A 17,044-nucleotide genomic window follows, 5' to 3' on the forward strand; every position below is an offset into this window, starting at 1 on the left:
TCCAAGAGGTATATATAGTGTCTCCAACTTTTCATTCTCACAACAACTCTGTTAGGTAGATCAGGCTAAGAATATGTCTGCCTCAAGGATGCCCAGCTGAACGGGTAAAAGTAAAAAGTGGCCCAGGGTAGGAGCTGGCTACATGGGTCAGGATAATGGTGAATGCTTCTTTACATCAACATGTGATTCCATTGTGTCTGAAGTGCTGGTGGTAATAACTTTTTGTAACTCTTCCTTAAATTAACCATGACACTGATGAATTTCTGGCAAATTTTCAATATTTTGGAGCAGGTACTAGAGAGATGACATCTCAGCTTCAGGTATTTTATGGATAGATTATCTCAGTCCATTTCAGTCTAGCTTTATGCCTTATTACATATCAGAGACTACTTTGGTTGACAGGGCGGATAATCTAATTGTGACAGACTAGTTCTAGGAAATGTGTTTCTCTTGATTCTGTGGGACCTCTCACCAGCTTTTCACTGAGCATGGTATCTTGCTGGACAGAATGGGAAGGGACGGGACTTGGAGGCACCATTTTATGACACTCATCCTTCCTAGAGGAATGATTTCAGAACGTGCTGTTTAAGGAGTCCTATTTGATATCATGGTCATTGGCTTATGGTCTTTCTCCAACTTGAGAGTTCCATCTTGTCCCCCACTGTATAAAAAGTATTAGACTGCAACTTGGGAGATAGAAAGTTGCCATTCCTACTCTGCTGTGAAGCACACCAAGTTACTTTGGGCCAGCCCATGACTTTCAGGCTAACGTACTTCACAGTGCTGTTGTGCGTATAAAATGAAGAGGAAGATCATGTAAACCACTCTGGATTTCTTGGGGCGGGGGAAAGGGCAGTCTATAAATATATAAATGGCTTGCACTCCTCCAAGTTTCATCCGAGCCTGACAAATAGGAATAACAAGATAATGTTGTGTATTTGCTTTTATTTTCCAGTGATGACAGTCGATGGCTGTCATGAAGATTTAGATTTCCTGGCCCTCTTCAAAAAAACAAAAAACAAAAAACAAAAACCCTGAGATGACTAGGATTGTTTTCCAAATAATCAAATTGTCATTTGAACCAAATCTTGTGTTCAGTGCAGAACATAAGAACCAAAGAAATGTCATGCTGGATCACACCAAGGGACCATCTAGTCTAGCATTCTGTTCACAAAACTGGCAAACCAGCTGCCCACAGACAGTATATGTATGAATGCAAACAGCATTCTTCTGTCCAAGTTCCCCAGCACAAGCTTTTGCTCGTTTTCCTCATTTGGGCAAGATTTCCATTTTCTTGGGGAAGACTTCTTTTTTCTCTAATAGTTTCATTGGCATGGCTTATTAAACATGCTGGAGACTTAACTCTTGAACTTTGTGCTACCTTTTCTAATTTGTAGAATACATACTACCTGAGCTTCTGTTACTGTGCTTTGGAATAATTTCCAAGCATTTTGAAGCAATCTAACCCTCTTTACTCCCCTTTTCACCAGTTCCCTTATTTTAGGGGCAACATATTAGTTTTAGGTCAATTGTAACTTGTTGGATCTCTCTGGCAATCTGTCATGTAAATATATATTACATTGGATAACTCTGTGGTCAGTTTTTGAATGATTCAGCATTTACATCTCATACTAGGTCCTCTGCAATCTCATCTCTGGTCAGTTTCATGACCACAAAGTTGACACTGATGCTGGCCAGCTCCTGGAGTGGGAGAGATGCTGAAGAAAGTCATGTGGTATTGTCAGCAGACCAGACCTTCAAAACTCTTATAGCTCTAAGCAACTCCTTGTTATGAATATTCATCTGTTGTATAACTATCTGTCATGGAGTTTAAAAGGTAGAAGACCACCTGGAACAAGTAGGTGGAAAACCTCTAGAGGAAAGTCTGCTAGAATGATTTCAGTACACATTCTTTGCCTGAGGAATGTTTTGGAGTGTTTTAGGGTCATTTCTGCCACACTTTGTGTCTTTACCCTGCATGAGACTCCTCATAAATCATGACCTTGAGACTGCCATTTACCATGTGGAGTAGAAAGCCCTGGTTCAATTGCTTGTGTGATTAGAAGGATCAGGCTGTTCTGCAGCTTTTAAAAGCTGCTTCATAGAGCCAGTTGAATGGACTGAGGTCTAGCCCTAGTGAGACAGTTGGGAGCATGATGATGTCCCCACTTCTGGGGTTATGTTATGTAGACTTTCCAAGCAGCTGTATATCCAAAATGAAGAACCTGTGACGAGGGTGGGTCCACTATGGGTGCCAGTGCTGATTTTCAGCTGCCGTTCACTTCTTGTATATTAAATTAGGGAAGGTGCCTCATGGATTTTCCATCTCAGGTCCCAAAACCTCCAGCTGAGCCTGTCTTGGTCCTACCTCTTACAGATCTATAGGAGTGAAGGGTGACTGAGGGGGTTCCAGTAGATGTCACTTAAGATGTTGCATTATGTTCTAAACTTCTGAAACAACCTTTCAGCTGCTCGGAGGTGTCTTTTCACAGCAACATCGCTCTGAAGGAAGCCACGGCTGGTACATCCCCCGATGCAAGAACTACCTAGGATGCGATGCGCGAGGCTATGGGCGACGCGTCGCCTTTTTGTGCCTTGGCGGTGACCCAGCTAATTGAGCGGCGGCGGCAGGAGCCTCCTCCCGCCTCTGTCAGCGAGCACCTCCCTTCCTTCCCTTTGGGCTTTTTGGGGGGGTGGGGGTGTTGTTGTTTTTCGCCGCTGCAGCTTTGCTTGCAGGGAGGGCGTGTGCCATTCCGAGCCGGCTGCCAGGTGCACACGCCTCTCTGCCTGACGAGCGAAGAGAAGGGAGGCTGAAGCGCGCCGCAGCTGGAAGGGCAAGTTTGTCAGCGCGGCGGCTCCACCCAGCTTCTCGGCTGCTGCTGGCGGGAGGGGAGGCGTAATTAGTAGCTAACTTGCACGAGGAGGAGCCGTCGTCTGTCTGCCTCCCGGGGGAAGGGAAGGGAAGGGAAGGGAAGGGAAGAGTCAGTGCGTGCCCGACTTGTTTGTGTGCGAGTGCGAAAGGGAGGGAGCCAAAGAGTGCCTCGCCTCGCCCCGACCCCTGGCTTGGATTGTGGTGTGCGGAGGCCTCCGCCCAAGCGAGGCTGCGAGGAGCCGCCCTGCCTCCCCGCCCGCCCGACTGGCTGAGTGATTCGAGCGCCCCTCCCTGACCCGACCCTTCCTCCCTCCCTTCTTCCTTCCCGCCCTCTTAGTTACCCCGCCGGCCAAGGGAGCCTGGCAGAGCGAGCGGCGCCGGCGTCATGTGACAGCGCTGCCTAGTGCCAGGAGCCTGCCCGAGTGGGGGAAGAGAAGCAAGCAAGGAAGACGAGGCGCTCGGGCGGACGCGCGGCTGCTGCTGGGGAAGAGGCAAAGGATACACAGGCTCCGGCGGAGGCGCCCCGCGAAGACCTCCTCCCGCCCCTTCCTGCCTTCGCAAGGACCTAAGCGGCGAAGAGAGCCGCTCTTTGGTCTCCTCGAGAGAAAAGCAGCACCGTGTCCCCCGCCCCCCGCTCCTCAGTAACTTAAGCAGCAACTTCTGTGCCCCGGTGCGGCGAGCTGGGGCAGTCGCGTTGATCGCCTCGCTTGGCTTGGCAAGTAAAAAGTAAGCGGCGCGGAGAGAGGGGAGGAGGACAAGGTGGCGGTGGCGATTCCAGGGAAAGCGACGTGTCTAGCGCGGGGAGGAGTGGGGGGAGGGACAGACACGCGGGGGGCGCACCGTGGGAGGCACAGCACGGGGGGAGACCGCGCACCCGCGAGCACACGCCGCGCACGGACATTCAGAATCGTGGGAAGGGAGCGCTGCTCGGAAGACGTGCGACGCTCGCGCCATCCGCTTCTGGGCAAAGTGGCGTTTGCCACTTCGGCGTGAACGGCGTTGCAGCTGCAAAAGTTGCGGGTGGGCGGTGCAATCTCTCTCCAGCACCCCGACGTGCATTGGGCAGGGGGTTCGAGACCTGCCTCTTGGATTACCAGGTGCTGTTTTCACGACTCTGCACTTTCGCGTTCGCGCGTATCCATTGGTCTGCAGTTGACTTGAGGGTCTCTCGGTTGCGAGTGGGCATCCTTTGTGTTCATATTCCTGTTCTTCTGAAATATGATCCATTCATCCTGCCATTTGGACCGGTGGTGATATGGAATGAGAGGCATCTAACAAAAGCCTGCGGTGCCATCTCTTTCTTGAAGGGCTTCTTTTTTATTTCTTTTTAAAGGAACACCTGAAGATACTGGAATAGAGACTTTTGACAGATTTTGCAGCCACTTTCTTGGGATACTTCAAGTGGGGGGAAAAAGCTGTATGCGCGTTTGGGTTCCCTGTGCTCATCACAATGTTCCCTGCTAGATTTTTTTTTTTTTTCCCAACAGTGACCCTCGAACTGCCTACATCATTACCTCCTTGGAGAAGCCCCATTTAAATCATTCAGTGTCAGTAGAACTGCTGTGTAGTGTATTGCAGGGGAATCCAGGGCTTCTCAGCAAGGGTTAGGGAAAACAGAGTTTCTGTGATGAGAAAGATGATTTGTGTAGCCTTAGGGTTTTGTTCCTAAAGTAAATTAATATCTCTGTACATAATGATAGACATTCTTCTCTTTGAAGTGGTTTTTTTAAAAAGGTACATCTATTACTATTTAACCAGTTGAGCTGTTGTTTGAGGAAACCCTAACCCTTAAAGAACAAAACTAATTTGAACATGAAGCTGGTTGCTTTGTCCCTGTTGAAGTACACATTTGTCTTGAGTGGAGAAGTTATGTATGATGATTTCAGTAGAAATTAGGATAAGAATGAAAGCACTGCAGAAGAGTTGTTTGCCTATGTTTTATCCTCATTAGCCAAATAGACTCTTCAACAGAAATTAGTGTGTTTCCATATTTTAAGTGTACACACACCTGGAATAAATATGCACCAAAACCATTTGCATTAAATTATGTTAGGGCAAATGGTAGACTCTCTCTTCCCCATGTCTATAAAAATGCATAATTGGAAAGTATCAATACTTGGCTTCCTTCCTTTCTGAAAGTTGTTTTCCTTGTGGTTAAAGACAGTTCAATGCTACATGAATGTTTGTCAGATCCAGCTTCCATATTTAAATGTCTTCAGTGATAAATATATAGTAAGAATGCTAGGTCTACCTAGGGAAATTAAGCTAGGGTCCTCAAACATGCATTTAGATGAATGTTTCATTTTCTACTCAATACAGAAATTGGTAGATGAAATTGTTCACCTTCACACCTTTCATTCTTCTGCTGAGTGATCTGTACACACACTGCAAGTGCAACAGTACTTCTTACACCATGTGTATGGCCTTTTGCAAAAGCAGGAAGTGCCACAGTTCACAAAACTCACTTTTTTTCCAGTTTCTGGGAATCTAAACCTTTCATTGATGTTGGGGCCTTTAGTGGTCTAAATGACAGTTTTAAATCTGTTAACTTTTACTGAAAGCCAAAAAGTGCACTGTAACTATTTCCTTCCATAGAATAGTGTTACAAACTTTCTTTATAGTTTTCCTTATTAGTTGCTATATGATAGGGCTCAAATCTAGAATAGATCAACATTTTGACTTAAGAGTAGTGTTTATCAAATTAACGTCCCATTAAAACTTATTTTTCCTACAGCACAAATGCATTCAGATTGTCTTTTTTCCTTCTGTATTTGCCTTCCCATCTCCTGAAAGCAAAATATAGATTTTTAAAAAATCTGAATAGACTTTTAGGTTTTACTTTGACTGAATTTTATACTGGCAAATATAGATATGAAATATCAAACAACATTGAGAATAACAGTGTCTAATAACAATGAAACCTGATTGTTAGAGCAATCTCCAGATTTAGTGTTCTGCCTTGATTTTTATGGTTATCAAAGTAATATACCAGAAGTAAAGTTACAATCTAGTGACAAAGAAGATACATTAGCCATACTCAATTGGATATCCAAGATGTGTTGAGTTACAGTTTCCATCATCCGTTGACCTTGCTGGCAGGGTGTTATGAGGATTGTAGTAAAATACATCTAGAGGGTACTGGATTAGGGAAAAGTTAGATTGAACATCCACAGATACTTTGCATTAATCTCCATTGGAAAATAATACTGAATAAATATATATAGTTGCATGCTAAATAGATTTAGTTGCTATGTTTCTGAATGCTGAAAACAAAGAAAATAAGAGAACTCTAGTCAACAATGCATATCAGTTAATGGAGTGGATACAGCTTAGCTTAAATAGTTTAAGCCTAACTGGTTTAGTTGAGAAAGAGTTAAATTGCTAAGACTAGATTAATACAAGTAGGAAACTACAGTAGCCTGTTGAAGATTACTGATTGAAAACCATATCCAAGTGCCTGTAATAAAATTTACAATGGTTGCTATGCAATATAGCACATCTCTATACTCCTCTCATTAGTTACAGGAGAACAGCTGTTACAGTGGGCCTATGTTACTGTTCTATCTTATGTTTTAGTTAAAAATTAATACCATAAAGTGCAGAAGACAGAAATAAACCTGGTCTTCTTTGTAGACAATATTGTGGTCTATTTGTGGAGCAGTTCAGATATCCCAATAAGCAGCAGTTTATCTGGAATGTGAATGAATATCAGTGAGCCTAAGGCTCACTTGCAGGTGCAAGTGTTTTGGTGCAGGCACGAGAAACTTTTGCTTCCATTTTCAATTAATCACAGTTTAGCATGACATCCAAACCATAAACTATGGTTAATCTTAACTATGGTTGCTTGCAGCATACTAGATTTATGGCCCATGATTCAAACGTGACCTGTTGCAAACAAACACAGTTAATATTAACTACTGCTTGTTGGGTTTAGAGAAACAGAGAAGCTGTGATGAAGGCATATGGAAGCCAATGTTCCATTTGTGGCCAATGTAGAGGAGAAAAAGGGAGGTAATATGTGGGCCTGAGATTCATTGTTGCTTGTTTACATTGCAATAAATCTTGCTTATTTATGACATCTGAACTCTTTCAGTGTCTGTCTTGATACTTTCATATTAAAATGTGTCTTAGTATTATATTAACTTTTGTTTTCAATGATATATTTCTGCATGCAATGTCCGATATTCCAGTACTATCATTAGATACTAAGTTGTTGAAAGATTTGTTATAAAGAGAGCAGGCAGACTAGAAAGTGCCATAAATCAAGGCTCTGATAATTGGCTGTTCATTTTTTTCCTTTTGAAAGAATGTATTTATTGGGACCCATGAGTCTGCTTTGTGTCTTGATAACAAAAGTTTGTTCATCTTCTTCATAATTTCAGAATGTTTTTTTAAAAGATAAATCTACAGGGAGTCTAGGGTTAACTAATTTAAGCTGTTTGGTACGGGAAAAATCACATGTTATGATTATGTTGTCCAGCATAGATATTAGCAGTGTTTGTTAAAGGCAGATCTCTTATATAGACACAGCAATTTTTATGTACACCCACTGACCAAACACTCCCACTTTGTTTGTTTGTTTGTTTGTTTGTTCTTTTTAAAAAGTCCAGCTATACATGAATATAGAGGTCAGGAAGGGCCACCTAAATGTTTCTCTTAGCTTTCTTTCCAGCCCAGCCAGCAGAGCAGTTTCCTGTTCTTTGTTTCAAGGCTGAGGTTTGCGTCATACATTCCAAGTAGCATATGTGTGCTCTTTCCTGTTTCAGGCTGTTTCTGGTAGATCAGTAGCCCAAACCCGGCCCCTTGTCACTGCCCTACAACTCCCAATCCCCACCCAGTGTATTATCATGTCTCTACACACTCATGATTGCCTAAGTTGCCTGTGTTATGTCACCGTATGTAGCCTGTGTTAACCTTTTAACTCACACACTCTGAGCTCTGGTTTGCTTTGGTAATTAAGGATTCTTATTAATATGATTTTTTAAAGGACAAGATAGAGGTTTGATTGCTCGTTTGAAAAAATAGCATTCAGGGGTATAAATCTGAAATAATTCAACTGAAGTACTTGCATCTACAAATAAAGAAAAAATAGACTATTCAGTAGTTTGTTAAACTATATTCAGTATTCAGTATTGGTTCTTAATGGTTTTACAAAAATCACTTCCTAATGTAGTTTTGTTTAGCTTTACCTGCCTGTGGTGGCAGCGGCGATGGTGATAATAATGCCAGTATGAAGCACATTTCACTTTATCAAAGCATGCCATGTACATTCTTCATTTTAATGACCACCCAAATGAGAAACCTTTGTACAAAATTGAAAATGAAGCATGTCGGAATTGGAAGATACTCTTCATTTCACTGAGATCACCAGATGCCTTAAGACAGTGATCTAGTTTACATGTAGCAACAATCCGTAGGTCAATGGGGAGCCCAAGAGAGCCACTGTGCTGCTGCACACGCACAACTTCCATGTTTAATCAGCCACCCATGATAGGCTCATTCATAGGTGGTTAGACTTTATGTGAGAACCTGTAGTGCTTGGTTGTTAGGGTTAACCTAACAAACCATAGTTACACATTGAGTTGTTTATTCCCTAGACAACCACCTGACAAGCTGGGTTCACATGTGATGCTCAGCAACCTACATCCCAGCCAATCATAGTTGTTAATTAAAAACAAAAAGAATGAGTGTACAAGAAGCAGTGCTCCTATTTGTGCATGACAACCCATGAGTTATTTATCCTATGAACTGTCATCTGCAAACCAGGTAGTAGAGTCATGTTCTTAAATAATTTCCATTCCCACACTTCTTTTAAATAAAATACCATCTCTGTGCACTCTGTGAAAGTGCTTACTAACCTTTGTTTGGGATAGAGAAATGCAAATTTTTCCATATGGTGTGAAACATTAAACATTACTTGTTGAAATAAAATAGTATATTGATTGAACTGGAAAGCAAGGACAGGTTTATGAGTAGGCAAGCAATGTTCAAGAGGAAGTTCAGAGAGAAAATTTGTAACATCTGCACTGTACTTTGCTTTATTAGTGATTGAGTTAAAGATGCATTTTGCAGTTACCAAGTATTCTTGTTGAAGATGGTGTGGCTATTTATGAGCAAATCTATTACAGACTTGAGGCAGGGTCCGCTAACATCACTTAAAAGAATACTATTGATTTAAGCATTTGACTTTAGATAGAATGCAGGACAAACACAAAATATATGAAAATAGGTAGACATCCTCTCATATGTTATGGTGAATTATTGTGAATGCTTCTAAAGTTTACATTTTTTTATCATCCCACACATACCACTCCAATAACTTCTGCCCAGATTTGTTAGATTAGCGATCATTTAAGGATTATTACAAAAAGTATCTTAAATGTACCTAACAATAACTTCCATATACCAAACTTTAACTACATTAATATATTTATTGTGTACCCCTCCATGCCAGACAAGGAGATTTGGGAAAAGAAACAGACTCCTGTATGATTAATGCTGCTGGACCAGAAGCTGCTGATCTAAATTGGATACACATCTGGATATAGATGCCATTTAACTGCATATCATTACATCCAGTTGGATGTTCATTTAGATGAGTGTCTCCATCTACAGTGTGGTGCAACTAATCATGTGAATTAACATATGATAAGAACTGGATTGGGGCATATAGGGCACAATCTAACCAAAGATTTATAAGTTGTATTGATTTCAACCAAGTGTTTAAAGCTTTCTCTCATTAAATTTAAGACTTAAAAGTGTTTAGCTTTTGGAGGTTTTTTATTATGTCTATTCTGCTTATGCTGCCTGTTTTCTTTTTTTCTTTCCTTAGAAAGACACTTCAAAAAATTGTAAAACAGAAGCTAATCTTTTAGGTAAGTTTTATTTGCAAACATATTCAATTCTCTTCTGAGGAAGTGTTAAACAGTTTTGATTCTCTAAATATTAAAGATTTGCTCAGTGTGCATAAACATGGACAAAATTGGACCTGAGCATGTAGCCTAAGGGTTGCTGAAACCTTTTCTTGCCTATGCATAGTATAGTAAACTACGATTAATGCGCTGTGCTAATATGGCTATTGGCAGAACTGCCTTATAAAAAATAACATCAGATTAGTGTTTTTAAACAACTTTGCTAGTGCCAGAAAGAGAACAAAGATGCTACGCAAGCTTTTTTAAGGACAGCATTCTTCCATGGAGGTGCCACCACTGAAAAGCCTAGATCTGATTTTTACTGTATCTTTGATGATGAAGCAGGCATCAAATGATCTCAGTGAATAGGCAGTGTCCTATGTAGAATTACTACATGTTAATTGAATTGTAAAGTCAAACTTTCATGTCAGCCCTACTAATTTCAGATTCATTTGTTCTGCACAGCCATATTCTTGGGTTTATAGTCGTATGCAAGAGGTGTATATCCCACTCTTTCCTTTTAAGAAAAGACTGCTTTGGTGCATCTTATAGCAGATCAGACCATCTAAGCCAGCACTGTACAATACTGATGAGCTTTCCCAGCCCAGCTAGTTAATGCTGGGAATTGAAGCTGCTGCTAAACTACATACAGCCATTCCTGTACAAAAAATATGTTCCCCATTTACTTCAGTGGCAGAGGCATTCCATTCCCACCCACCTGAAAGAGAGAGAGAGAATGTGAACATGCAGATACTCTTGTCACTCATTAACGTGAATGGAGGGAAATCCATGTATATAGAAGCTCCATGTATTCATCAAGCGATACATGTAGCTCTAAATAGGGATCATTGTCTACCATTGTAAGAAGTTTGAGCTCAAAGGTTTCCCACAGTTTCCTTCCTAGAGACATCTATAGGCATTCATTGTACTAACTATCCCACTGAGCAGCTGTCATTTCAATATGATATTCCTTCCTCCGTATTCAAGATTGAAATGTTGAAATGTAAATTCTCCGCATAGGCAGTACAAGTCAGGTGTTCATAATTAAAAAACATCATGTACTTTATTCTCCTAGGACTATACCAGTTCAGGAAGATGTGGATTTCACATCTAAAGGCAGCACCATACTGTTATTGTTTTAGCTTAAATAATATTTTAAGCTCTTAAATTTAATTCTTTCCTCAGCTTCACATAGTACCAAGCTTTTTTTACAGGGTATCTAATACCCATGCATTCCAAGAGAACAAATTATTTGAACTTACCCATAATGGGGTAACTGGTGTGTGTTGTCTGATACACACCAGCTCTGTACAGCTCAAAAGGCTTGACACAATGGGGAATGAGCAAATTGCTTTTCTGGAGGAAAAAAATATCCAATTTTTTAAGCCATTTTCCATTCCCATCCTCTAACTTCTATTCCATTGTTTGATTTGTCATATTGGTAACTACAGTAATCACAGTTAATTGAGATTTCTGTTTAACTGGGATTTGTATTTAACATTAAATCCTGATCTCAAATCCTGGTTAAATTACCTATAATAATAAAAGAGCATAGTACCAAGCTCATAAAATGTAGACATGCATACTAGGTGTAGGCACAGCAGGATTATTTGGTGTGTAAAATGCATTAATTGTAATTAATATTAAAGGTGTGGCATATTAGCTGCAGTCTCAAGGTGGTAACCCTTCTTAACCAGTTCATAGCTTTTTAATCAATACAGAATGCAAGGGAAGTAGTCCAAGGGACAGATCTGTACAGTTGTAACCTTCTGTGAAGCACTCATTCCCGCCTACCAGGAGAGGCAAGTTGACAGACTTCTCCCTTAGCAGCTTTAGGTGTATGCCATGGCAGGAGGCAAAGCCTAGGGGACCACTGGTCAATGGGGAAAAGGTGCTGTCCTTCTCTGCATGCCCATGTATGTATATGTGTATGTATTTATATCCAACCTTTTTTCCTTCCAGGGAACTCAAGGTAGCTTACATAATTCTCTTCCTCCTCTCAATCATAATCTTAACACTGTGAAGGAGGTTGGGCTGAGAGTCTGTGAATGACCCAAAGTTACCCAGGTAGCTCCATGGCTGAGTAAGGACTAGCACACAGATCTCCTGAGTTCCAGGCCTGCAATCTTAACCACTCTACCACACTGGCTGTTTTCATCTTGAAGCCTGAGTAACAATGCATGGTTGGTGTTCCAGGGTAACTGGAACTCTTGCAAGGAGCATGTATCTGCCCCATTGAGTTTACTCAAGTGGACTGTACATTGTTACATTCTTCAAAAGTGAACTCATTTTAAAAATACATTGAAGTCGCTATTTCCCTTCTGCTTGGAAAGGAAAAAGTTTCATACCATTCTGCATATTTCACTTGTTTTTAGAAGTCAGCCCTTTCTTTTTGCTCAAATTATCTGTGGAAGTAGAAGCTTGAGACAGGAAGCCAGATAAAATTCTGCTTTGATAGAGCACATTGTCTCATGAAGGTGGCTTGAGGCTCTCAGAAATATCTAAGAGAGATAAAGTTGGAGGGTAATAGGAGTTGCACACGACATTATGTGGCAGCAAAGACCTTTTGAAATCAAATATGCTACTGTATCTAGTATATATATGGGGGGAACACTTCACCCCACAATAATTATATGGTATGCATTTTATTCATAATATTGTTATCCCAGTTCAGGTTAAAAGTTGTTTTGCATTAAACAAACTAGGAGACTTGTTGAGTGTTCATCAGACATGTTGCATAGTAGAATCAGACCAAGGTTGAATAGTTATTCCAAGGTTCTCTGTCCAAATGCATAATACTAAAACTGTTTCCTGCTTTCCACTAGTTCTAACATTCCTTTAGGCCTGTAATTTCTAATTATTAGATTAATAAATTAAAGCTTTAGTTGTTTAATCAGTGAGAGCAAAATTTAATCAATGGGCCCAAGATTAATCATTTTTGGCCTTAATGAATGGTAGTTTTTCTTATTATTTTAGTTTGTTGTTTGCTTATTATCAGTTATCTTACACTTCCTTCAGTAACTTGCAGATGCACTGAAGTTTTTGTAATATGCAAATATGTTTAAATTTCTTCTGTCTAATGATTAAAATTATTTAAATACATCTATATCATCTACTTGCCTATCTATATCTTTGGATGATTGCAACATTACTTTTCTTAAAACCATACTTCAGAGGTTGTATTGTTTTTCTGTTCACTATCAGTAGTAAATCTTTTTTGCTTGTACTAGCTGGGCTTTGTAACTATCTGATGTCAAAGTAAAGTCTCATTTAGTAAAATGCTTATGGTGATAATTAGATCTTGATGAAGCCAGGGAAATCATAGATGTGGTGAAAACCTTTTTAAAATAGAGCAGTCAAATGTTCTTTTTGTGTTGGGCGTTCAGTGAATTTCTTCAGTATACGCTTTATAATAATTCTTATTCTTCAAGAGTCTTTATAATTTTAGCATTGCCACATTTAGGCTATAGCAACTCACAATCTGTGATCAGAATAAAATAGTTCACTGAAGGTACCTGAAAATAGATTTTGTCTCCTGGGGGTACACTGGCTCTTCTTCAGTGTTAGGGGAAGAGAGTGTGTGTGTGTGGAGGGGGGGGATCTTGCAGACATACTAGAAGTTCCAGATTTATGTCTGCAATTTCTCAACTGACTCCATGTAGGTAATGTTACTTAATTCATTGATACGATTTGCTTTATACCCCTGCCTGCCCATGAAAAGGCACTCAAGGCAGCTAATAATCTCAAGTTTTCTAGGACTAGATGGAATTCATTGGGATTTTCCCCATTGCTTGATCTCTTTGCTCATTGACCTGTGTGGCCAACTGTTGACACCCAATAGGATGACGGAGGGAACAGGCACTAGTTTTCAGCATAAGAGGAAATATGTAATTTTTTCTGAACATAAGAAATGTGAAACCATTTTTTTTAAATGCTGACTTAGCAAATAAGTCTCATTGAGTTCAATGGGATTCAGGTGCTTACTAAGTACTCTTACTTTTAGATCACTTTTTAAATCATTTTTCCTGTGCTGCTTCTGTCTCTTTTCAAGCTTTTTTTCATTTTTGAATGAATGAAACACCGTCTCTGAAGTCTCTATTTACTTAGATGCAATACACTTTCAACATAAATAAAAAACAATAATTTCAAAGAACATTCTGCTGAAATGTTGCATTCAGGTGAATTGATCCTTCTTTATCTATACAGGTATGACACATGTAGTGTGGATGGAACACAGTAGGATATAGCCATGCAAAGCACAGTGAGAAGTCAATTTCAGTTCCCTATTACATATAAGCTACATGTGACATTTCAGTGAATGGATCACACAAGAAAGCATTCATGCCCATGTATGTCTCTGTCAGAAATCCTGCAAAATAAATATGAGGACTGTCAAAATAAACCCTTTGAGAAGCAACTAGCGGTTTGACAGTGAGCTGTCCAAGGGTGGAAAAGTTCTAGGAAGCTAAGAAAAGATACTTCCCCCAACCCAATTCCCCCCCCCCCACAAAGGATCTTGCTGGAAAGGGGGTGATTTACCAGCAAAGGTCACTCTGCTGCTTGGATATCAGTGGAGTGGCTGGTGGTGGTGATGGATGGGCTATCTGAGCTAGGGTGAAAATGGGTCTTTAGTGCTCTTGCAGAGCAGCTTGCTAGCCACTTCTGGCAACCTACAATGGAGTCTGTCCTCCAAGTTCCAGAGATCTTTGCACAAGCAACCCAAAGAACAAGCCAGGGTTGTTGGGGTGACTTGTTGAACTTGCACAAGCTGTTCTGTGGGAACCAGGTTGCCATGACATGACAACCCACCATAGAATGCAGCCCAGGCAGACGGCCTCTCAGGGCAGGGAATTCCATATGTGGGGTGCCATTGTTCTGGAAAAAGTATTGCAACCAGCTGCTTCAGATGGCAGAGACATGCAAAAGTGGTCATCAGAAGATCTTACAAAGCATATAAGCGGGCATGGGAAGAAGCATAGCCTGGTTTGAAGCTACTCTCTGCTTTAAGAAATAGTCTTGATGAGGGAAAGTACAGGTAACATCAAGTTTCACTGGATCAAATTTCAGCACTTTAAATTTTCTATTGAAACCATAGGGATTTAAAGCACATGTTAAATCATGTTAAATAAGTAGGATCTCTATGCTGTAAGCCAGAATATGATCCAACAAAAGTGCTTACTTTGGCTGGGCTGTCTTTTGACTATTTCAGTAGAGAAAACTTTCATTTCATCAAGGGCAGAAAATGTATTTTCCCTTCTCCTGTCTCTCTCCCGCCCCTCTCTTTTCCATCAGGCTGTGGTTGCAAAAAAACCTTAGGACTTTGCTTGGACATTACCTTTGCACCTGTCCTTATTTGCATAAAAAAATCAATTGCTCCACTTACCTTGCCAAAGTATAGGGTGTGAACAAAATCTTAAAACTGTGTCCTGTTTGGACAAGTTGCATTGCCTTGGCAAAAATCCATAGGGTGGAGTGGCTGGGAGGAGGCAGGAGAAAAACTGTGTGACTTGTTAGCACACACAGAGAGTGGAATGTTTGCTTACTGGATCTTAGCTAATTATTTAGTCTCCTATTACATAGAACCAATGTTCTTTTATTTTTATAAAACATCATGATGCGGAACAGATATCTTACTTGTTTAAAAAACAAAACAAAAATCTATCATTTTAAACTGATGACCCAGATACTTGAAAGGGTATTTTTGGTTTGTTTTCCAAAATGAATGTTTAATTAAAAAAATAAAATGGTGGCCTGAATACAGAGTAGCAAATTTATTCACATATTGACAGTATCTGCTAGAGCTTCATTACTTGATCTGCAAAAAAGTTATTTTTAGTTGGGGTGGAGAGACCCCACTGGTTTACCTATCCCCAAAAGTATTTGCAGGAAAGACCCTCCCTTGTAAAATTATAGTTAATATTCTTACCATGTTCCAGTTTTACTTAGATCGCAATCTAGAAATGAGAAGATAAAGTTCTGCAACATTGCACATTCAAGGCTTCTTCATTCATCTCTGTCTTGCAGCTTCCTGGCTGAACAGCTGCTTCATTTGCTTTTTCAAATAAATGATTTTTCGTTCAAATAGCTTATTAGAAAGGAGATAAGATTTTGAACTTTAGACTGTGGTTCAGGTAAATACGATTTTGGAAAGGGGACCTTTACTTCTTATCTAGGACTTGAAAAGACTCTTTTGAGTGCTGGTGACTTGTTTGACTTCACCAAAGATTTATTTAAAAATATTTTACCATGTTAGCCATAATTATTTACCAGTGACGTCAGAGTTCTTATTATATGGTGCATGCAAGAATATCTGCTTAGGAGTACAACAACCTATCTTCCTGTGATAGGGATTTTGTTGTTTTTATTTTTAGGACATTATATTCCAACCAAAATACATTGCATGTAAGACTGTCTTTTCTTGCTAATAGTCACATAGAACAATGTATGTACTGGTGTTTCATGGGGATACTTTCACTACTATTTCCAGCGATACTTTTTCAAACTTTTTTTTTTTGGTGGAACAGGGTATCCATGGAACACCAGTTCAACCAATAGGTTTTGTCAAATAATGCTTGTACAGAGGTAAAATAGAGAATGATCTCAAGTTGCTTTGCTTTTGGAAGCTAACCCCAATTTGCTAAATTGCTAACATAGAAGTTTAAGTTAGAGTTCTATTCCTTGTATAACTCAGGTGGTTATACTTTCAAACACAAAACGGAAGTGCAAAAGTTCAAGCCTCTCTTAGGGGCTGAAAGTCTATTCGTTAAAGAATCTCTGTTACCAAGCCAAAATCTAAGCTACTGGCAGGCTCACCTTTTGAACATACTGGAGATTTGTAGAACACTATCACTATGTGTGAGCCACTAGGTATTATTTTTTTAGATATGCATTGAACAAGCACAATATTTTTCTTTAATATAGAAGGATGGCTTAGAGCAGGGGTCTCAAATTCGCGGCCCACGGGCCAATTGCCGGGACAGGCGGGGCATCGGGGAGGGGCCCTGCAGCCTTCAAAGTGCCGGCGGCGCCCAGGCCGGCCGCGGGATGAGCGGCCCACCACCACCGCGGTGGTGGAATACTTGATGCGGCCCAGCCTCACCCAGAGTCTACTTCCAGTGGCCCCCAGGTAAGCTGAGTTTGAGACCCCTGGCTTAGAGACATAGCACTTGTTTGCATGAAAAAGGTTGCAAGTTCAATTACTAGCATTTCTGGCTGAACTGTCCAGGGTAATGGGATTGCCAAATCTCTGCTTGAGACCCTG

At 40.5% G+C, this 17,044-nt stretch overlaps 1 protein-coding gene across 4 annotated transcripts in view; it reads left to right on the forward strand.

Moving 5' to 3' along the window:
* The first annotated feature begins 3,180 nt into the window (after nt 1–3,180).
* KLF3 (Kruppel like factor 3) overlaps nt 3,181–17,044 on the forward strand; it is a 39,335-nt gene continuing 25,471 nt past the window's right edge. Inside the window, exons 1-2 of one of the 4 annotated variants that reach the window (XM_044417621.1) lie at nt 3,181–3,598; nt 9,705–9,747. The gene's annotated coding sequence lies outside the window, so the exon portion shown is untranslated. Of the gene's footprint in view, nt 3,599–3,783; nt 3,970–9,704; nt 9,748–17,044 lie in introns of those variants that run through there. The other 3 variants (XM_044417622.1, XM_044417620.1, XM_044417623.1) reach the window with 3 other exon arrangements.

This window comes from Varanus komodoensis, unplaced genomic scaffold (assembly GCF_004798865.1).
Source record: "Varanus komodoensis strain SLA01 unplaced genomic scaffold, ASM479886v1 scaffold9, whole genome shotgun sequence".
Classification (NCBI taxonomy): Eukaryota; Metazoa; Chordata; class Lepidosauria; order Squamata; family Varanidae; genus Varanus; species Varanus komodoensis.